Source organism: Dipodomys merriami, unplaced genomic scaffold, assembly GCF_024711535.1.
Source record: "Dipodomys merriami isolate MVZ:Mamm:240054 unplaced genomic scaffold, mDipMer1.0.p SCAF_73, whole genome shotgun sequence".
Lineage (NCBI taxonomy): Eukaryota > Metazoa > Chordata > Mammalia > Rodentia > Heteromyidae > Dipodomys > Dipodomys merriami.
In genome coordinates, this window is record NW_027206324.1 from 119,156 (window position 1) to 142,308 (window position 23,153).

The window sequence follows — 23,153 nt, forward strand, 5'->3', positions numbered from 1 at the left end:
AATCAACTTGTCATGAAAAAATATCCAGGCCTTTGTTACCTATAGAAATCTCGGGCTGTCGTTAATGATTTCTCAAAGACACAGTATTAGTATTAGCCAGCAAGAAAGTCCGTAAGACTCTAATCTTCAGAAGACCGGAATTGACCTTGTTTCCAGTGGTAGAATTTTGAAGAGACAACACCCAAGCACAAAGTTCAAGCCCCACAACCGACATAAAATAATAAAATCCGAAGTGTAGCCAGGTGCTAGTGGCGCACTCATGAACAGTCCTCAAAACCTGGAATTAGAGATGTAGCTCAAAGTGGTAGACCACTATCCACGAAATAAAGAGCTCAGTGACAGCACCCAGGCTGAGTCCAAGCTTCATGACATCAGTGATGAAGAACAACAATCCAAAGACAAAACTAAAACCACAAACAAAAAAACCCATTAAAGTGTACACAGAGGTCATTTTCAAAGCAACACAAATACATGAAGTTTCATGTGCTTTCATTTAAAGTGTTGTAGTATGTGGGTTATGTTTAGATCTATGAGGTTTTTTTTTTTAATTGTATTTTATTTTATTTGAGAACATACTGTACAGAGGGGCTACAATTACATGGGCAGGATAATGCATACATTTCTTACCAAGCATTGCAGCCTCCTCCTTTGTTTACCCTTCACTTCCTTTCCCCGCCTCCCCCCTCCCCCCACCCAATTTTACCCCCCTCCCCCCACCCAATTATACCCCCCTCCCCCCCACACCGACATTGTAAAGCTGGTTTTGACATGACATTTTGTACTTCTCATTGTTGCAACAGGTCCACCTGAATCCTTAAACGACTTGTTTGTCCCCATCTCCTCCACATGTTATACTGACATCAAATATAGTGAAAGCAGGGGTTACACTGTGGGGGAGGGACATACAAAGCAACAAAGAAATAATCTTATAAATGCGTTAGAAACACATGCATGAAAGAAACGAAAACATTAAAATACATATTTAAGGGTTCATTTTCCTAACATCACATTATCTGACCTTTTCCGCTTGACTCATACCTATACTAGATATTGCAAATAAGGGAAACCATGGGACCTATGCTTCTTTGGGCCTGGCTTACTTCACTTAATATAATTTTTTCCAAACCTTTCCATTTCCTAACAAATGGGGAAATGTCATTCTTTCTGATGGAGGCATAGAATTCCATTGTGTATATATACCACATTTTCTTGATCCATTCATCTACTGAGGGGCATCTGGGTTGGTTCCATATCTTAGCTATGGTAAATAATGCTGCAATAAACATAGTTGTGCTGGTAGCTTTAGTGTGGTCTTGTTTGTAAACATTTGGGTAAATGCCCAAAAGTGGGATTGCTGGATCATAGGGGAGATCTATGTGAAGTCTTTTGAGGAACCTCCATACTGCTTTCCAAAGTGGTTGAACAAGTTTACATTCCCACCAACAATGAAGTAAGGTTCCTTTCTGTCCACATCCCCTCCAGCATCTGTTGTTGTTAGAGTTCTTGATTTTTGCTGTTCTAACTGGAGTGAGGTGATATCTCAATGTTGTTTTGATTTGCATTTCTTTTATGGCTAGGGATGTTGAACATTTCTTCATGTGTCTATTGGCCATCCTTGTTTCTTCTTCAGAGAAGCTTCTCTTTAAGTCTTTCGCCCACTTATTTATTGGGCAGTTGTTTCTTTGAGGATTTGTTGTTGGAGGGTTTAATTTTTTGAGGTCCAAGTATATTTTAGATATGAGACCCTTGTCCGTTGTATGGCTAGTAAAGATCTTCTCCCAATCGGTGGGCTTTCTATTGATCTTGCCAGCTATGTCATTTGCCCTGCAGAAGCTCTGCAATCTTATGCAATCCCATTTGTCCAACCTTTCTTTGATTTGTTGTGCTTCCGGGTCTCTATTCAGAAAATTTCGACCTGAGCCAAGGAGACCTAGGGTTTCTCCTATTCCATCCTGTAATGTTTTCAGAGTGTCTGCTTTGAGTTCAAGGTCTTTGAACCATTTGGAGTTGATTCTGGTGCAGGGTGATATATAAGGATCTAGCTTTATTTTTCTACATGTGGTTAACCAATTTTGCCAGCACCATTTACTGAAGAGGCTGTCTTTCTTCCATTCTATTGTTTTAGCTTCCTTATCGAAGATTAGATGGCTATAGGTCTGTAGGTTCATTTCTGGGTTTTCAATTCTATTCCATTGGTCCTCAGGTCTGTTCTTATGCCAATACCAAGCTGTTTTGATTACTATGGCTTCATAGTAGAGTTTAAATTTGGTATTGATATTCCTCCAGCAGTGTTCTTTCCATTGAGGAGCGTTTTTGCTATTCGGGGTCTTTTATTGTTCCATATGAATTTTTGGATTGCCTCCTCTATTTCCTTGAAGAATGAGGGTGGAATTTTGATAGGTATCGCGCTGAATTTGTAGATAGCCTTGGGAAGTATTGCCATTTTCACGATGTTAATCTTGCCAATCCAGGAGCATGGGAGGTTTTGCAATTTTTTAAGTTCTGTGTTGATTTCCTTTTTCAAGATTTTAAAGTTTTCATCATAGAGGTCCTTCACTTCTTTGGTTAAGTTAATTCCTAGGTATTTTATTTTTTGTGGGGCTATTACAAATGGAGTTGCTTTCCTAATTTCAGCCACACTTTTCTCATTGTTGGCATATAGAAAACCATTGATTTGGGGGGGTTAATTTTATAACCTGCTACTTTGCCAAAGTTTTGAATCAGCTTGAGTAATTTGGGAGTGGATTCTATGGGATTCTTTAAATACAAGATCATGTCATCTGCAAAGAGGGAGAGTTTTATTTCTTCTTTCCCTATTTGAATCCCCTTTATGTCTGCATCTTGTCTTATTGTTGTAGCTAGGCATTCTTATACTAGATTGAAGAGAATTGGAGAGAGTGGATATCCTTGTCTTGTTCCTGAGTTAAGAGGAAATGGCTTTAGTTTTTCACCATTGAGTATAATGCTGGCTGTAGGTTTGTCATATACAGCCTTTATTGTATTGAGGAATGTTCCATTGATTCCTAATTTTTCCAGAACCTTCATCATAAAGGGGTGTTGGATCTTGTCAAATGCTTTTTCTGCATCTATTGAGATAACCATGTGGTTCTTATTCTTGCTCCTGTTTATGTGATGAATAATATTAATTGATTTGCGTATATTGAACCAGCTTTGCATCCCTGAAATGAATCCTGTTTGATCATGGTGTATGATTTTTTGGATGAATTGTTGAAGTCGATTGGCCAAAATTTTGTTGAGAAGTTTTGCATCAATGTTCATCAAAGAAATGGGTCTATAGTTCTCTTTCTTTGATGAGTCCCTGCCTGGTTTTGGCATGAGGGTTATGATGGCTTCATAGAATGTGTTCGGTATTGAGCTTTCTCTTTCAATTTCATTGAAGAGTTGGAGGAGTATTGGTGTGAGCTCTGCTTTGAAGGCCTTGTAAAATTCCGCTGTAAAACCATCTGGTCCTGGACTTTTCTTAGCTGGGAGGTCTCTTATTGCTGTTTCTATTTCAATGCTTGATATGGGCCTGTTAAGCTGGTTTAACTCATCTTGGTTTAGTTTTGGCATGTCAATATTTGCTAGGAAAAGGTCCATTTCTGTCAAGTTCTCAAACTTATTAGCATAAAGTTTTGAGAAGTATTCCCTTATAATGTTCTGAATCTTGGTTGTTTCCGTGGTGATGTTTCCATTCTCATCTCTGAGTTTATTAATTTGGGTGTGTTCTCTCCTTTTTCTGATAAGGTTTGCTAAGGGTCTGTCAATTTTGTTAAGTTTTTCGAAGAACCAACTCTTTGTTTTGTTGATTCTTTCTATAGTTTTTTTGGATTCTAATTCATTTAATTCTGATTTAATTTTGATTATTTCTTTCCATCTACTGGATTGGGGTTTATCTTGCTGCTCTTTTTCAAGGAGGTTTAGATGTGTCATTAAATTGTTAGTTTCCGATCTCTCCAATTTGTTGATGTAGGAGCTCAGAGCTATAAACTTGCCTCTGAGTACTGCCTTTGCTGTGTCCCAGAGGAGCTGGTAATTTGTGTGTTCATTTTTGTTGAATAGCATGAACATTTGAATTTCCTTTCTAATCTCTTCCATGACCCACTCATGATTCAGCAGGGTGTTGTTCAGCATCCATGTGATACCGGGCTTTCTTTGGTGACTTTTGGTGTTGAGTTCTAATTTTATTCCCTTGTGGTCAGAGAGAATGCAAGGTATAACTTCAATGTTTCTGAATTTAGACAAGTTTGCTTTGTAGCCTAAAATGTGGTCTATTTTAGAAAACGTTCCATGTGCTGCTGAGAAGAACGTGTATTCTGATGCTGCTGCGTGAAATGTTCGGTAAATGTCTGTTAAGTCTAGTTGATCTATGCAGCTGTTTAGATCTGCGGTTTCTCTGTTGAGTTTTTGCCAAGTTGATCTATCTAGTGGGGAGAGTGGTGTGTTAAAATCCCCAACAATTAATGTCTTTGGATCTATATGGGATTTGAGGGAAAGTAGTGTTTCTTTGATAAATTTGGGTGCTCCATTGTTTGGCGAATAGATATTTAGAATTGTAATATCCTCCTGAAGGAGAGATCCTTTAATTAGTATGTAGCGACCTTCTTTATCTCTTCTCACGAATTTTAATTTGAAGTCTATTTTATCTGATATTAGGATTGCAACTCCCGCCTGTTTATGAGGGCCGTTTGCTTGGTAGATTTTGTTCCAGCCTTTAACCTTGAAAATATGTTTGTTTTTACAGGCGAGATGTGATTCCTGCAGGCAGCAGATAGAAGGGTCTTGTTTTTTTAATCCAACTAGACAGTCTATGTCGCTTAATTGGAGAGTTCAGTCCGTTAAGGTTAAGAGATAGGACTGAGAGGTATTTGGGAGTTCCTGCCATGTTATGCACCTTCTTGGGGGCTGTGAAAACTGGGTTCTTCCTAAGGTTCTTGGATTCTCAGTTTGGGTGCAGTTTCTTGGCCTTTGTTGCGTTCTTGTTCGTTTTCTATGTGTAGGACATCTTTAAGAATCTTTTGCAGGGCTGGTTTGGTGGAGATGTATTGTTTCAATTTTTCTTTGCTATGGAAGGTTTTTATTTGGCCTTCAGTTATGAAGGAGAGTTTAGCTGGGCACAGCATTCTTGGTTGATAGTTGTTTGTTTTTAGGGCATGGCACACGTCATTCCAGGCTCTTCTTGCTTTGATTGTCTCTGCTGAGAAATCTGAGGTAATTCTAATTGGTTTCCCTTTATAGGTGATTAACCTTTTCTCCTTGACAGCTTTAAGGATCTTTTCCTTGGTCTGGGTTGATCCTGTGTATATTATAATGTGACGGTGGGATGTCCTATTCTGGTCTGGTCTATTTGGGGTTCTAAAAGCTTCTTCTATCTGAATAGGCCTATCTTTTTGTATGTTTGGGAAGTTCTCTGCTAGGATCCTGTTAAACAAATTTCCTAGACCATTAACTTCTGTTTCTAGGTGCTCCTCTACACCCATTATCCTTAGATTGGGCCTTCTGATGGTGTCTTCCAGGTGTTGGATAGACCTATCATATTTCTTGGACTTGTCTTGGATGGTTGTATGTTCTTTCTCTATAATATCTAGGCTGTCTTCAATCCCTGAGATTCGATCTTCTGCATGGTCTAACCTGCTATCAAGACTCTCTACTTTGTTTTTTATTTCTTTTCCTTCTAATTGGTCAGCTTTGATGGCTTCAAGTTCTTTGTTGAAGCTCTGTTTTAGGTCTTGTATGAATTTCTTTACTTCCTTAATTTGGTGTTCAGTGTTTGTTCTCAAATCACTTAGTTGATTGGTTATGGTTTCTTTGGACTCCCATTCCTTCTGTTGGGTTCCATTCAGCATTCCCTTTGTGGTCTCCCTGACTTCCTTCAGCTCTTTGTTAATGGATTCCATGAATGCCTTTAGTGATCTTTGTGTATTCTCTACCTGGTCTCTTAATTCGTGAATTACTCTTTGATTAGTTTCCTCCCTTCTGTGGGATTCCTGCAGTTCTCTTTGAGTGTTCTCTGCCTGCTCACGCCATTCCTCCCTTTCTCTTTGAGTATTCTCAAGTTGTTCACGCAAATCCTGTATCCGTTTTTGAGAAGCTTCCTCACGCTTATGATATTCCTGTATAAACTTCTGGGATGCCTCCTCTCTCTCCCTATCACACTCATACAGAGTCCTTTGTACATTGTCAAACTTCTCATTTATCATGTTTGCTATTAGTGTTTGTAGAGCTATTTGGGAACTCTCCTCTGGATTATTCTTTATCTGTTCTAATCCCTGATTATCCAGGTTGGGAATTGAGATACCCGAATTTGCCATTTTTCTTGTGTTTTTCCGGCTTACTCGGCCCATTTGAGATAAAGATTGCACCAGTTTTGTGCTAGAACAATATCTTAAGGCAACCATCAACCAAAGTTTGCATTTGTACAGTCAATAGTCTACAGATACAATCTAGTTCAACAGATACATCTATTCAACATCAAACGAGTATATGTTAAAGGACTTCGAACCGCAGAGAAGAATTTGGAAAACCAGAAATTATTAGGATTAGGGAGAGATGTGGGTAAAAAATAGGAATAGATTGGTGTGGGGAGGCACAGGGAGAGTTAACTATGTCCTAATCACAGTGCAGGAAATGGGTTGGGTAGAATGCAAGTAGAGAGAGAGAGAAAAAGAAGAGACGGAAAGGGGAATAAAGAGAGACCAGAAAAAGAATAGAAACGTAAAAATTAATGTTATTATAGAGCTTAAAAGACCGTCTATTTAGAGAGGAATGTGAATATGTTCAGAGAAGGGGAGGGACATAGAGGAGATGTGAAAAGCTTTAAGGATGGGAAAGGGAGAAGAAAAGATCAGAAGTTCAGTAGAGCTAGATAAAAAACAAAAAGATAATTAAGAAAGAAAGAAAAAGAGAAAGAAGACAAGAAAAGAAAGGAAAACTCTTATTCACGTATTCCTAAAATAAAAATTATAAGATGAGAAAAAAAAAAGTTACTGGAAAACAATTATTTTTTCAGAAGAGGCAAAAATTAAAGATTAATAAAAGTTTTAGAAGGGAAAAAATTTATATATATATATATATATATATATATATATATATATATATATATATATATATATATATATATATATATATAAGGTAACAAAAAACAAAAAACAAGCCAAAAAAAAGAAAAGAAGAAGAAGAAGAAGAAAAAAAGAAAAAGAAAAAAAAAGTCTTTTGATTTTTTTTGGGGGGGGGGGGGGAGGAGTGGGAAGAATCCTGTATCTCCCTTTTGTCTGCCACCAGTCTCTTGTTGGAGTCTCTGGTCAGCTTGAGGAACTGTGGCTTGATTGGTTTCTTAAGTCGGTTGGTTGGAAGAGGCAGAAAAATGCTCTGCTTTACCCAAGATTTTGAGATTCCCCCTCCCAGGTTAGTTTTCTGGGAGGGTGGTCTGCTTTGAGAGTCACAAAAGAGGGGGATGTGGTGATGAGGCTAGGTTCTGGGTAGAGTTGAGGCCTTTCAACAAACAGTAGCTTTTCCCTGGGGCTATTTTGTGATAAAGCTCACAGTGCCCAGCCTGGAGCCATTCTCAGGGTTTCTGTTTTTCAATTGATTGTGGTGGCTGCTAGAGGGAGGGGCAGCCTCTGGCTCTGGTTACCCAGTGAGGCAAGGCACTCCGATGGCTGGCGCCTGAGCTGGGTGACTTTTCCCTGGATGGAGCTGAGTCTGGCAGGTCACTTCGCCGTTAAGTTCTTGTGACCTGCTAAATGACTCATTTTATTCCAAGGCCTGAGCTGGAGCTAGAAGCTCCTCCGAGCTTTGTCGGTATCCAAGATGGAGATCACCGGTGCTGGGGGGGGGAGGGGTGGCCTTCCCTCCTCTGCTCCCTGAGGAGTGAGGACTTCGGGCTTGTACTCACGCCGAGTCTTGGATCCTGGGTCGTCTCTGGTCTGCAAACAGCAGGATGAAGATGTTTGCTTCTTGTCGGTTCTTGTTGGTGTTGAGTAGAATCCGCTTGTCCGCTGCGTCTGGCTCCTTCATCTCCGGCTCTCTGTGTCTCAGGTATGACTCCGCGGCGGTGGTTGCCGCCGCGACCCCGCCGCCGCCGGAGCGGCAACTGATGCGTTTCCTTGGCTTCCCCTCTCTTGTCTAACTCTCTGTCCTGTGATGGCACACTTGGTGTGATTCTCTGGCTTAGGACTGTTTACTGGAACTCTAAAACTACTTTCTATGCGAGAGCTTGTTCAGATTCCAGCTTCTCCTCCGCCATCTTCCCGGAACTCTTCTGAGGTTTTTTTTTTTTTAACTTGGCATATTTAAAAATATTTTTATAATTATATAGTTGATGTACAGAATGGTTACAATTTCATAAGGCAATTAATGAGTCCATTTCTTTTGGACAATATCAGCCCTTCCTCTGCTCCCTCCCAATTTTCCCAAGCCACGTTTTAAAACTACAAGTGCCAACTCCTAGGACATCATTTATTGTAAAATTATTTACTGTGTCAAAATCACCTGACATTTTTCTTCAGTGAAAAAAAAAATTGGTCTAGAGGTTTCAGGAGGAATTAAAAACTTTTTTAAAAAAAATTAATTATATATTGAAGATTTTTATACATACTAATGTTTCTTGAAACTAGATTTTGCAGATGTGATGTTTCCTTTGTAGTTTTCCCCCCTGCCAGATTCTATTGTGCACCATTTTAGTTGGTTTCTTTCTTGGTTTTTATTTATATAGGCCATTTCTTTTTTTTTTTAATATTTTTTGGCATTTTAATTAATTTATTTATTTTTGGGTCCAGTCGTGGGGCCTGAACTCTGGGCCTGGGCGCTGTCCCTCAGCTCTTCAGCTCAAGGCTAGCACTCTACCACTTGAGCCACAGTGCCACTTCCGTGTTTTTTTTCTTTTTGCTTATGTGGTGCTGAGGAATCGAACCCAGGGCCTCATGCATGCAAGGCAAGCGCTTTACCACTGAGCCACCTTCCCAGCCCTATATAGGCCATTTCTTTCAGTAATTATCACTGTAAATTAATTATACAAAGAGTAGTTCTTGTTGTTGTTGTTTTGTTTTGTTTTGTGCTAGAGATCTAACCCAGAACCTCACATGGTCTATCAAGACCTGTAACATCCATATCCTTTTTTTGTTTTTTTGAGACAAAAAATTTTACTGTAGAGATGGCTTTGAACTTGCAGTCCCCTTGCTTCTGCCTCCACAGTGCTGAGTATTACCATTCCCCATTATACATAGCTTTAAAAAATTACTTTATTGATGTTTTAGATGTGATATACAATGAGGTTACATTTACATATGTCAGGTGATAAGCACATTTCTTTCCTTTTCCTTAGTATCATCTGTTCCCTCATTCTCTCTTTCCTTTCTTTCCATCTCCTCCACGAGTTGCTTGGTTCACTTACATCAATGTCCAATGCAGTTGATGAGCCCCACTGCTATCTACTTTTACTTGTCTTCCACTGATTCTGTGCTCTGTCCCCACCTTTTTTCACATATGCATGTGAATACACCATATATGAGGTAAAAAAATAGAGTAATCTAAAAATGATAAGACAAATTAAGAAAAAGTTCTTTGTTTTCTTTGGAGTTCTTTTCAATATGTGTATGATTTTATATATATATGTCTATGATTATATATATATATATATATATATATATATATATATATATATATATATATATATATATATATATATATATATATATGAAGAGCTGCTTGTGTATTACATTTTGGTGCTTTTCTCCTAAGGCTATCCTCTTTTGGTCTCACTATATATCTGTGTCTAGAACCCTGTATACTTGATCATATCTTGTTGTGCTTTAAATCTAACATCTGCATATCAGAGAGAACATGCACCTTTTTTGTTGTTGTTGTTGGTCATGAGGCTTGAACTTTGGGCTTGGTCGCTGTCCCTCAGCTCTTCAGCTCAAGGCGAGTGCTCTACCACTTGAGCTACAGCGCCACTTCCATTTTTCTAGTGGTTTATTGGAGATAGGAGTCTCACAGTCTTTCCTGCCCGGGCTGGCTTTGAACTGTGATCCTCCTGAGTAGCTAGGATTACAGGCGTGAGCCACTGACGCCCAGCTCATGCACCTTTTGTCTCCATAATCTTGGCTTACCTTGCTCAACATGATTTGTTCTAGTTACATCCATTCCCCTACAAATGCCATTATTTTATCCTTTGTAATGGCTGTTTAAAATTCCATTGGCTATAGGTACCACATTTTTTGTATCCATTCATCTGTTGTGGGACATCTGAGTGCTTCTTGTGGGAGGTTGTGAATATTGCAGCAATGAACTTGGATGTGCAGGTATCCTGTTCATATTCTGGTTCATGATGCTCAGAATAAATGCCTAGGAGTGGTATGGCTGGATTTTGGGAAGGTCTATGTTTAGTTTTTTGAGGAACCTCCAGACTGCTTTCCAGAGTGGTTGTATTAGTTTACACCCTCCAGTAGTGCAATAGGTTCCTTTTTCTCCACATCCCCGCCAGCATTTGTTTTTGTCTGAATTCAGAATATTGGCCAGTCTAACTGGGGTGAGATGGTATCTCAGGACTGTTTTGATTTAAATCTCCTTTATGGCCAGGGATGACAGTTTCTTTGCCATTTTTACCTTGTATTCTAAGAAACCTCCTTTGAGGTCCATTGCCCATTTAGTGATTGGTTTATTAGACTTGGGAGGGGCTTAGTTTCTTGAGTTCCCTGTTTATATGGAATATTAGGCCTTGTCTGATGTATTGCTGGTAGTGATTTTTCCCAATTGATTGGCTGTCTTCCTTGTTTAGTACCTATGTCTTTTCATTTGTCGAGTCTTTCTCCAATCTGTAGTTCCCCTGGGATTTGATTTAGGAAATTCCTGCCTGAGCCTATAAGTTCTAAAGTCTCTCCTACACTGTCTTACAGTAGTTTCAGAGTTTTGAGTCTGAGGTTGAGGTCTTTAATCCATTTTGAATTGATGTTTGTGCATGTTGACAAACATGCATGTGGCTTCCTGGTTTTTCCAGCACCAATAGTTGAAGAGGCTATGTTTTCCCTACTGTATGTATTTGGATCCATTGTTGAATATCAGATAACTGAAAGTATGTGGTGTTACTTCTAGGTCTTCTAATCTCATTGGTCTTTGGTTCTATTTTGGTACTAATACCAAGCTGTTTTTATTATCATGGCTCCTTGTAGAACTTGAATTTCTTTGCCTATTTTAGGTCTTTTGTTGTTCCACATGAATTTTTTTATTTGTTTTCTCTATTTCAGTAAAGAACACCATTGGGATTTTGGTGGGGATTTCATTTAATGTTTATATTATTGGGCCATTTTTTTTTCATTTTTTTTTGGTTGGTCATGGGGCTTGAACTCGGGGCCTTGGTCCTGCCTGAGCTGGCTTTGAACTGTGATCCTCAGATCTCAGCCTCCTGAGTAGCTAGGATTACAAGTGTGAGCTACTGGTGCTTGGCAGTATAGCCTTTTTCACAATATTGATTGTACCTCTCCAAGAACATGAGAGGTCTTTCACTTTCCTAGTGTCTGATTTCTTTTTTAGATGTATATAGTTTTTACTAAATAGATCTTTTACATCTTTGGTTAGGTTAATTCCTATATATATATATTTGAGGCTATTGCAAATTGTGTTGTTTTCATGATTTCCCTTTCTGCTTGAACATTGTTGGCATACACAAAGGTTGCTCTTTTTTGTGGATTAATTTTGTATTCTGCTACTTTGCTGAAGTGGTCTATTATGAGTTTGGGAGTGGAGTATTTGGGGTCCTTCAGATATAACAGCATGTCATCTGCAAATAAGGATAGTTTCATTTCTTCTGTCCTTATGTGGATCCCTTGAATGTGCTTTTCTTGCCTTACTTCTCTGGCTAAGGATCCTGTAACCATATTGAAGCAGAATGGAGAAAGTGGGCATCTATGCATTGTTTCTGATTTTAGGGAAAATGGTTCTAGTTTTTCCCCATGTAGTATTCTTTTGGCTGTTGGTCTATGATATGTTACTTTTGTTGCTTTAAAGAATTTTCCTTCTGTTCTTTGAATATAAGTGCCTTATATTCTTTGAATAGGAGTGGATGGATTTTGTCAAAGGCTGTTTGTACATCGGTTGAGATGATCATGTGGTTCTTGATCTTGGCTCTGTTGATGTGCTGAATTGCATTTATGGATTTGCATATGTGGCATGTAGGTATGTATGTATATATCTTGTGTATGTATCTTGCATCTGTGGGATGAAGCCTACTTTGTAATTTTTCATGTGGCATCCCAGATCTTGTTGGTTTGTCTCCCCTCCTCCTCCTCCTCCTCCTCCTCCTCCTCCTCCTCCTCCTCCTCCTCCTCCTCCTCCTCCTCCTCCTCCTCCTCCTCCTCCTCCTCCTCCTCCTCCTCCTTCTCCTCCTCCTTCTTCTTCATTTTTGGTAACCTCACAAGTGGTCTGTCAATTTAATCACTTTTTAAAGAAGAAGCTTTTTGTTGTATTAATTTCAGGTATATTTAAAAAATTTCTATCTCGATTTCTGCCATAACCTTTTTTAACATCTCTCTCCATGTAGCTTTAGATTTAACTTTTTTCTTCCTTTTCTAGCAATTTTAATTATATCATGAGATTATTTACTTGAGCTGCTTCTGTTTTCTTTATGCTTAGGTCTTTCCCTTCAGCACTGTTATTGCCGTATCCCAGAGGTGCTGTTGTGATGTGTTTCCATTTTCATTGAATTGGAAGAACTTTCTAATTTCTTCTGTGACCCAGGTGTTACTCAGTAGTGTGCTGTTCAGCCTCCCTGTATTTGACTAATTTCTACAGTATGCTTTGTTCTTACAAACTAGTTTAATTCCACTATGGTCTAATAGGATGCAAGGGATTATGTCAATTCTCTTTATTTGTTTAGGTTCTTTATGTGAACTATAAAATTATCTATTTTGGAGAATGTTCCACAAGCTACTGAGAAGAGGTTATGGTGTCATTTAGTTCAGAGGCTTCTTGGCTTGTTTTGTTTGATTGACCTGTCCTTTGGTGAGAATGGAGTGTGAAACTCTCCCACTATTATTTTGTTTGGGTCTTTCTTGTTCTGTAAATCCAAGAGTTTTTGTTTAACACATTTAGATGCGCTATTGTTTGGTGCACAGACATTGACCACTATGATTTTCTCTTTATGGATCATTCCCTTTATTAATATGTAGGGACCTACATTGTCTTTTTGTACTGATTTTAATGAGAAGTCTGTTTTTTATCAGATATCCATATGGTGACTACTGCCTTCTTACAGGGTACATTTGGGTGGAAGATCTTTTCAATAACATGACTTGGAGTTTGTTTTTACTTTGGCTGTGAGATGGGTCTCTTGGAGACAATAAATTAATAGATCTTGTTTTCTTTCTTTTTTTTGCTATTTATTTATTTATATTGTGAAAATACTGTACAGAGGGGTTACAATTACATGGGCAAAGTAATGAGTACATTTATTATCAAGTATTGTTGCCTCCTCCTTTGTTTCCCCGTCCCATCCCTTCCCATTCCTTCCCATCTCCCCTCACCCCCTACCTCCCCCATGGATCTTCTTTTCTGAGCCAGTCTGTAGTTCTTTTTCTTTTGATTGGAGAATTTGAGTGTGTTAATGTTTAGGATTATTAGAGAGAGATGTGTTATGTCATCTGCCATTTTCTTGTTTTCTTGTTGCTTCTTTCCTTTCCCTGCGCTTACTAAATTGATCTTCTAGTGATTTCTGTCTGATATGATTCCCTGATCTTAATTGTTTTCTTCAGATTGTATTCTTCTTTTATTATTTTTTGCAGTGTGGGTTTAGTGTTCATGAATTTCTTTAATTTTTGTCATGAAAGGTTTTCATTTCGATAGCTTCTCTGGGTACACCAATTTGAGTAGGCAGTTGTTGGAAACTACATTATCAGGCTCTTTGCATTGAGGGTTTATGTGGAAAGGTCCTCAGCGATTTTGATTTTTCCATTGTAATGTAATTCCTTCTTTGATTTTGTGGCATTTAAAATCAGTTCCTTGCTACTCAGGTCTAATGGTTTTACTATGATATGTATAGAAGTGTTCTAGGATCGTGTCTACTAGGTGTTCTATATGCTTCTGTTATGCAGGTGAGATTTTCTCTCTTAAGACTGGGGAAATTTTCTGTAATGATCTTATTGAATAGGTGTTCCATAACTCTTTTGAAATTTTTCCATCTCACCTATCCCAATTTATATGTTGATTTGAGTTCTTGGCTTTTTCTGCCAATTCTTGGATTTCCTTTTGGTAATTTTTGAGTTCTTTTTTCCATACCTATTAATTGCTGTTCCAGATTCTCTGTTTTATCCTCAACTCCTGATATTCTATTTTCCATCTCACTTATTATGTTACCTATAGCTTCCATTATGGTTTGCATTGTGGAAATTGACAACTTATGGTTCCTATATCAGGTCTCATTGTTAATTCTATCTTTTAATGAGGTATATACTGTGTCTATTTTTGTCTGTATCTTTTTTGAAGTGTTGGAAGTTCTTTGATATTTCTTTTTGTGTTCTTGAAATTGCTTTTCCATCTTCCCTTTTATTTCATTGGCCAATTTGGCCATCATTTCTTTACTGGTTTCTTTGTCCTCCATTTCTTCTTCCTTGTTACTGTAGTTCTTTCCTGGATTGCTGCTGGCTTTTGGATTTGGTTTGTTTTCTTTACTGTCCATGACTCTTGTAATCTTTCCTTTTGGTATATGCATTTGGGTTCAGGGATTGTCGGTGCTGTAGTCTAATCTTTGTCTGTTGGCCCAATTTTTGCCTGTCAGGTACCAACAGCCTTCACTTTGCCTGGGCTGGTTTACACTGGGTAGGGTAACTGAAGCAGGGTCCCCAAGCTGGCTAGCACCTGTGTGCATAATCAGCCCTGGGATAACTGAAAGGAGCTTGGTCTGGTCTGCAGCAGGGACTGAAGTTAGCTTCAGGAGTCTGGGTTAGGCATTGGCTTCAGAAGGATTGGGGTCCTCACTGTGCACAGGGCTTTTTTTGTGCCTTGGCCCTGGGTTGGTTCTCTTCCAACAAGTGACCAGCAGTTGGTCTGGTGCATCTTGTATGTGTTTACATGTGCTCTGCCTGTTGCTCATAAATTTACTCTTTTTGCAGTTCCAGACAGGGACCAGTGGGTCCTGGCAGGGTTCAGTGCTGCAGCTACCAACAAGGGTGTGCTCTGTTGGTGGACAGCATGTACCTGTGATTTGACCTGCAAATGTTTAATGGGCCTGCAGTTCTCGTCAGGGTTTGGCACCTAGGCAGCTTGCACTCCTGTATAGGGCTGGTGCATGCATTCACTTGGCTGTTCCTGGTGGAAATGCTCTACAGGTGGCTGGTTAGCACACATGTTTGTGTTTTCTGACAGGAGAGCCCTCTACCAGTGCCTGTCTTGTCTGTTAGGGAGGGCCGAGATTTGGACTACTCTGGGATGAGGGGGCATGTCCCTGTGGGTGAGTGAACGTTGGTTCTCACACTGACCTTTCTCTGGATAGCCAGTGCTATGGGGGATACAGGGTCCTAGCACCTGTCTAGTTGGAGTTCCTGTAGCCTTCCACTGGAAGCCAGCAGTTGGGGTGGTGGGAATATGGAAGGGCTCAGGCCTCTTTGTGTGCTTCAAGTGTGCTGTTCCTTCTTAGCAGGGAGAGAGGTCCAGATCAACCTCTGTGGGTCACTAACCAGTGCTGCAGTACTGGTCTCCTGTGTGGGGCGAGTGGCTCCAGCCTGATACTTACTGATCCTAGAACTGGTTTTGGCTGACTGTCAGTGCTGTGGCAGATTTCTGTATCTATTGTTGCAGATTTCAGGTTGGTAGGCCACTATGTTCCTTCATATCAATTGTGGGCTGAGCAGTGGGGCAGTGGGAGCTGTCTCTGACTGGGTGTTGCTGTGCCTGGTCTCTGGTCTTGGTCTCTGCCTGGTCTGTGTCCAGTGCTATGGGAGTTTTCTGTGTCTGCCTTTTGAGATTGGCTTGTGTTCCTGAAGACACAAGCAGTGGGCCCCTTTCAATGCTTAACAGCACTGCCATGAGGGGTCAGGGGGTGGACTTTGAGATTTTCCATCTTTGTGTGTGCAAATTCCTGTGATTCTCTGCATGTTTGTTTATTCGTTATTGTCTATTTCTTGGGGGAACTGCATATGGGACCCTAAGTCTATTTGGTTAGAGAGAACTAGGGCCATTCTCTATTGCTTCAGTGCCATTTTTATACATTCAAAACTTAATTTCAGTAGTAAATACATGATTATCTAGGTTATTCTTTAAGTAATATGAGTCTTTCAAAGGATTGTTTTAATTTCATTGTTGACCTTATAGTCATCTCTTTTTGTTGTATGAGAACCATTTTTTAAAATTTTGGGTCTGGTCGTTGGGCCTGAACTCTAGGCCGGGGCGCTGTCCCTCAGCTCTTCAGCTCAAGGTTAGCGCTCTACCACTTGAGCCACAGCACCACTTCCAGATTTTTTTCTTTTTGCTTATGTGGTGCTGAGGAATAGAACACAGGGCCTCATGCATGCAGGCAAGCACTCTACCACTGAGCCACCTTCCCAGCCCCATATGAGAACCATTTTAGACAACTATAACATCTTATACTTCTCCAAGGATTATTATTTCTTTTGCCTGTAGCAGTTTAGATATGATAAAGAACAGAAAAGGAGAAGTACAGTTTATCATATTTACTTAATGTTCCAGGGCAGGGGGTTGTGTTTTGTCAGTCAATCTGCATCAGAGGTTGGCCCGGTAAATTCCTTAGCTTCTTTGAACTTCTGTCTCCTCTTCTACCAAGTGGGAGAAGTTAATGCCTACAATTCAAAAGAAGCCATTGAGAGAAGGTGCTGAAATCATCCTAAATTCTACTAAATAATGGCTGTTATGATCAATAAAGTTAATGATACACATTCTTTCTGGGACAGGGGGTGAAATGTCAGACAGACAGGAAAATATCAATCTGCCTTTATTTCCCCTTTTGGCTGGAAGAATGGAGCAAGCCTTGCTGTAGTTAGAACCCTCAGAAGAATCTGGATCATGCTAAGCAGATGATCTGCTCAGGGATACAGGCAGCAAACTGCACTGATCCATATGGGTGAGTGGAGATGAAGTTCCAGGAAATGTAGCGCCCCCTTTCCCCTGCCCCCCCCAATCACCTTTCTGGCCTTTCAAATGGTGGGAAGTTGGAGGCATAGAAATGGAGGGACAAAGGGTGAACCAATGCTGTAACAGTACTCAATGGACACTTTTAAATGAACTATCCAACTTACTGGTGGAGATGGGAGTGGAGGAAACACTGCAAGAGAGCATGGGAAGGGGTGACCACTGGCTAAGAAGAATTGTCCTCATGACTTGACTTATGGAACTGTAACCCCTCTGTGCATCATTTATTTTATAATAACAAGGATGTTTTTTTCTTTTTTTGTCAGTCATGGGGCTTGAACTCTGGGCCTGGGCGCTGTCCCTCAGCTCTTCAGCTCAAGGCTAGCGCTCTACCACTTGAGCTACAGCGCTACTTCCGGTTTTCGGGTGGTTTATTGGAGATAGGAGTCTCACAGACTTTCCTGCCCCGGCTTGCTTTGAACCGAGATCCTCAGATCTCAGCCCCCTGAGTAGCTAGGATTACAGATGTGAGCCACCAGCTCCCAGCTAGAATGACATTTTTTAATGGTAGCAATTTTCAACTCCAGCTATCTATTCCTCCAGATGCAGAATGAAACCATCTATTCTTTAAATGTTGAAAACTAATTTGTGTGTGGTAGTGGGCACTGAAACTTGAACTCAGGGTTTCATGCTCTGATTTAGCTTTTTAAAAAATTCAAGATTGGTGCTCTACCAACTTGAACCACACCTCTTCCTCTGTCTTTTTTGCTGATTAATTGGAGATAAGAGCCTCTCCAGTTGGTCTGCTCAGGCTGGCTTTGAACCTTGATCCTCAGATCTCAGCCTCTTGAGTATCTGGGATGACATGTGTGAGCCACAGGCACCAGACCTGACAAACTAATTTGAAAGTCTAAAATCTTCTGTGGGTCAAGCAAAACCGTCTGTGGGTACCAATCTGGGGGATCTATAGCACAATATAATATCATCAAAATATTGTCTCTTTTAAACACACACACACACACACACACACACACACACACACACACACACACACACACACACACACACACAAACGAAGGCAGAGAGACTCATGTGGATGAAATAATCATGGAGTTTTCTCCTTGATCTCTTTGCTACTCTACATTTGGCAATGGTCAAGGCTCTTAGTCTAGTTGCCTATGTTCTGCATTTGTGTATTTTCTGTCCCGCTAAACTCTTCAAGAATCATTTCCAATGCAGTTTATGCCCAGTGTTTACTGGCAATTATCATAGTTCAAAGTGAGACATGCAGCTCAATTCTAACATGTTGAGGGAGCGACAGGCATGGGGTGACCAAACAACTCGAGCCCCCAAGCAGGAGAGAGATCCAGTCTGAGCAACAACCTTTTGCTGATGACCTCCTTCTAAACAGCAACAGCATATGATCATGCTTCTCTGCTTATGAAAATAGTACTGTTTGGGACCAAAATACACTTTCAGATAGGAAAAAGAATACAGTGTATCGAGCACTGTTAGAGGCAGGGCCTAGACCAGAGACTTCCCATGAGTTATCTTTGCAATCACCCTGTGAGGTAAACGTTATCTTTGTTCCCATTAGGTAGACCAGAAAACTGAAGAACAGGCAAACATTATCTCAAGATTTGTGATGCTGGAAAGGAGTAGAGACAGAAGGAATGAGTCAGCCTGATGCAGAAACCAATGTGGTTCCCCATCCCACGTGTCTGCCATCTTTGGAGCAGCGAAAGAGACGTGTGGTCACACGGTCACATGATCTTCTGGTCATGTAATTATGTGGTCTCCTTCCTGACGATGTGGAGGATAGATCAACAGAAAGCATCAGCTGACTTGTGCCAACTTTGTCTGTGAAACAAGATTAGGCAGGTGACCTATTCCAGGATTCAGGCAGCATGGATTCTGGAGCAAAATTCCATGGAAGGAATTTGGGGACTATATTTCTCAGTACTTGCCTCAGTCCTTGGTATTTCTTCCTTTGACTCTCCTGGGAGTCTGGCCTCAAAGGGCATGCCCAAATCCCCCCTATGGCAAGAAAGAAGGGCCAGCATTGGACTTGTGCTTATGATATTACAGGATTATGAATGAATTAATGCATTAGGGAATGAATGAAATGATATAAACACATGGTAAATTGGTTCCAACTCTCCAGTGACATTTGACACATAAGCGAAGATTTCAAAGAGAAGCTTTTCAATTTTAAGCTTAAAATATAATCAGCAGAGCCAGGAGCCTGTGGCTCACCGCTGTCATCCTAACTACTCAGGAGGCTGAGATCTAAGGATCGCAGTTCAAAGCCAGCATGGGTAGGAAAGCCTGTGAGACTCTTCTTTTTAATTAACTACCAAAAGAAACCACCAGGGCTGGGAAGGTGGTTCAGTGGTTGAGCGCTTGCCTTGCATGCCTGAGGCTCTGGGTTCAATTCCTAAGCACAACATAAGCAAAAAGAAAAAAAGCCAGAAAGTGGCACTGTGGCTCAAGTGGTAGAGCGCTAGCCTTGAGCTGAAGAGCTGAGGGACAGCACCCAGGCCCAGAGTTCAGGCCCCATGACAGGACCCCCCCCAAAAAAAAATTTAACAAAAGAAACCACCAGAATTGGAGCTGTGACTCAAGTGGTAGAGTGCCAGCCTTGAGCAAAAAATAATTCAGAGACAGTGTCCAGGACTGGTACAAAAAGGAAAAGCAAGAAAACAAAACAAAACAAAAAAAAAAACAACCAATAATAAGCAGAAAGCCCACAAGGGTGAAAACAAAGATTGGGTGAAAAAATCTTTTCACTGCTAACAAAGCAATTGTTCCCAGAGAAGGATAAATGAGTAGATAAATCTATTGGGAGCTTCTATTCTGGATGCTTGGGTCTCTGCAGAGAACAGAAACTTTAGAAGAAGAAAAAGTAAAGAAAGATGGAGAAGGAAGTAGGAGGCGGGCTTCACTCTGAAGCTTCACCTCTTCCTCTTCCTCCCTGTCACTCTAATGCCTTCCTCCGAGTCCATTCATTCCCAGGACCTAGGTTTGCTCAGATAAGGGATTTGCAGAGAAAGAACTCTCCCTATCTCTCCCCTGAAGAAGAAAAGTTCTACCCACTTTCCTCTCTGCCAGTGTCCCAGATGTGATCTGCTTGACAAACAAAAATACACAGTGAATTTTTAAAAAGGGCAGTGGCAGCCCAAACAGCTATCTGTTCAACCCCAGAGAATTTTTCTCAGCCAGGGCTTGTTTTCTAAATTCCTCTTATCAATTATTGGCTCAGGAATTGGCCAGGTGATGCAGTTCTGGCCAATGAGGGAATGCATGTCAAGGGTGTAAGGGAGGAGGGGAGAAGTTTCCTGTCTCTGTGAAGCAACAGCAGACAATGTCTCCTAGAGCAAGGCCACCCATCTTATTCCCAAAGATGGACTTAATATGTTGAATAGATATGCCAAAATAAACCATGATGCATCCCCACCCAGCTACTCTCTGCGTCTTATCTTGACACATCCTTCCTTCTGTACCTGCACGTGGTATATATCTGATGTTGTTTATTTAAATTCATTTGTGCCACAGGGTTCTGTTCATGGTAGCCAGAAGCCTCCAAAGTGATGAAACAACTCCTTTCCCCTCCATTCCACATGGATCCACTCACTGGCCCTAAAAGTGTGGGTAGCAGGGCTATCACCAAAGACTGTGAACAACAGAAGTGGTACCAAAAAAAAAAAAAAGGAGGAAAGTGATAAAGCAGCATTGGGGGGAGGGGTGCGGCTATGCTCTGAGCCTCCCTCTCAAATTGAGAAAATGGTGAGTCTTTCCAATTTTGTATTCCAAGACAAGTTCCAGGTAAGCCTCTAGCAGGGGACAAATCTTCATCACAATGGACAGAGCTCTCTGAAGGAATGACTGAAGAGCTTCCAGCAGCTCTGCTGTACCCACTGAATAGCCCGGAGTCTGTGAATCACTGTCTCCACATGATTTCTTCTATTACTCATAGATGCAAAGGTTGAGGCAAGACTGGTCACGATTTTGCTTGAAATGTGTCCCCAAAGTGTCTGGTGGTTACATTTTGTTTTTTCTACCTTAGGCCTGAGTAAATGAGCTGTGATTCGAGACCAGAGGTACTAGCCCCATCAGACTGTTGGTGTGAGCTAGTGATAATCCTTGCATTGTTAAAGCAGTGTTCAAAAGAAGAGGAAGGAAGAAGAGTAGGTCCAGAGATCCTAGGATCCACAAAGTCTAAGAAGTTTCTTGTCTGTGCTTCTTAGTGGATTAACTTTGTTGGTCCTGACTAATAGCCTACGTTCATCTGTCATAAGCAACCATCAAAGATAAATAAAGCCAGGTGCCAGTGCCTCACACCTGTAATCCTAGCTACTCAGGAAGCTGAGATCTGAGGGTCACAGTTCAGAGCCAGCCTAGGCTGGCATATCTTCCATAAACCACCAGAAAACCAGAAGTGGCACTGTGGCTCAAGTGGTAGAGCACTTGGCTTTAGCTGAAATGCTGAGGGACAGTGTTCAGGCCCAGAGTTCAAGCCCCACAACCGGCCAAAAAAAGAGATAAATGAAAGAGTCCTGTGTGCTGAAATGAAAGCAAAAATGTTAAGCAAAAATTGAAGAGGTCTGCACACACCATGAGTGGCCTAATTACTGTTGTGTTAAAATACTGGGGGAGAAAGAATTTATTAGATTCATCCAAATAAAATGTTGAAGTAAGCACTCAGGAATCTTAACAACGATCATCTCTGAGGGAAATGAGATGCCATAACATAGAGATGCAGAGAAAGCCTTGTCTTTTGTGTCAGTACTAGGATTTGAACTCAGGATCTTGCACTTGCTCTTGGCTTTTTTGTTTCTTTTGCTCAAAGTTGGCACTCTACCACTTGAGCCACAGGGCCACTTCATATTATGTAAACAATGCCTACTCTGTCTGTGGTGGAGGCTGTGTGACTCTGATAATGTCACACACCTTATCTGGGCCTCATGTACTTACTTCTAAGGTTAAATGATTGCCTGGATCAGGTGTCATAAATGATTGGGCCATCAAGTATTAAAATGGCTAGACAGGTCAAGAGGTCTGGAACTAGAGAGCTCTGGGCAAGTGCAAAGCAAGGTGTATACTCATTCATATGTACGCACACATATGCACACACATGCATGCATGCACAAACACACACACACACAAACCAATTTCTCATAGTATACTACTGAAGACGTATAAGGATCAATATTGGCTTGAAATGTGACTTAATGATAGAGTGCTTGCCTATCATGCATGAAGTCCTGGGTTCAATTCCTCAGTACCACATAAATAGAAAAGCCGGAAGTGGTGCCATGGCTCAAGTGGTAGCATGCTAGCTTTGATCAAAAGAAGCTCAGGGACAGTGTCCTAAGTTCAAGCCCCAGGACTGGCAAAAAAAGACCAATGTTATCAAAAAATCTGGTGTCCCAGAGGAGCTAGAAACACATGTGAATTGCATGTGAAAATATCTCATTTTTAAGTCAGGCACCTGGCTCATGCCTGTAATCCTACCTACTCAGGAGGCTGAGATCTGAGGACCATGATTCAAAGCCATCCTGAAAATTCATGAGACTCTCATCTCCAATTAACCAAAAGGCTGGAGGTAGACTTGAGGCTCAAGTGATAGAGCAGCAGCCCGGAGCACAAAAACTCAGGGACAGCACCCAAGCTCCAAGCTTAAGTTCCAGGAACAATTCGCTGGTACTAAACCAAACCCATCTAACAAGTCATCTACCTACAGGCTGCCTATAGCTACCTCTCACTAAACAGTCATTGTAAGCTGGGCACTGGTGGCTCATGCCTGTAATCCAAGCTACTCAGGAAACTGAGATCTGAGGCTCAAGGTTCAAAGCTAGCCTAGGCAGGAAAATTTATAAGACTCTTATCTCCAATTTACACCAAAATGATGGGAGTGGAGCTATGGCTCATGTAGTAGAGTGCTAGCCTAAAGATCAATATCCAGGCCCTGAGTTCAATCCCCACTTACAGCCCCCCAAAAAAGTGATTGTGGATACTGGAAGTCCAAAGCATTGAAGCCCTGATGGAGATACAGAACTCCATCTTCCAGAAAGTTCTAG

General features: G+C 40.8%; 1 long non-coding RNA gene across 10 annotated transcripts in view; it reads left to right on the plus strand.

The window, feature by feature from the left end:
* Positions 1-20,744, plus strand: part of LOC138818284 (uncharacterized) — a 53,057-nt gene extending 32,313 nt beyond the window's left edge. For 8 of the 10 annotated variants that reach the window (XR_011369044.1, XR_011369043.1, XR_011369041.1 and 5 more), the window contains one exon: positions 18,671-19,919. This is a non-coding gene — a long non-coding RNA (uncharacterized lncRNA). Of the gene's footprint in view, positions 1-16,895; positions 17,066-18,670; positions 19,920-20,628 lie in introns of those variants that run through there. The other 2 variants (XR_011369046.1, XR_011369045.1) reach the window with 2 other exon arrangements.
* The last annotated feature ends 2,409 nt before the right edge of the window (positions 20,745-23,153 follow it).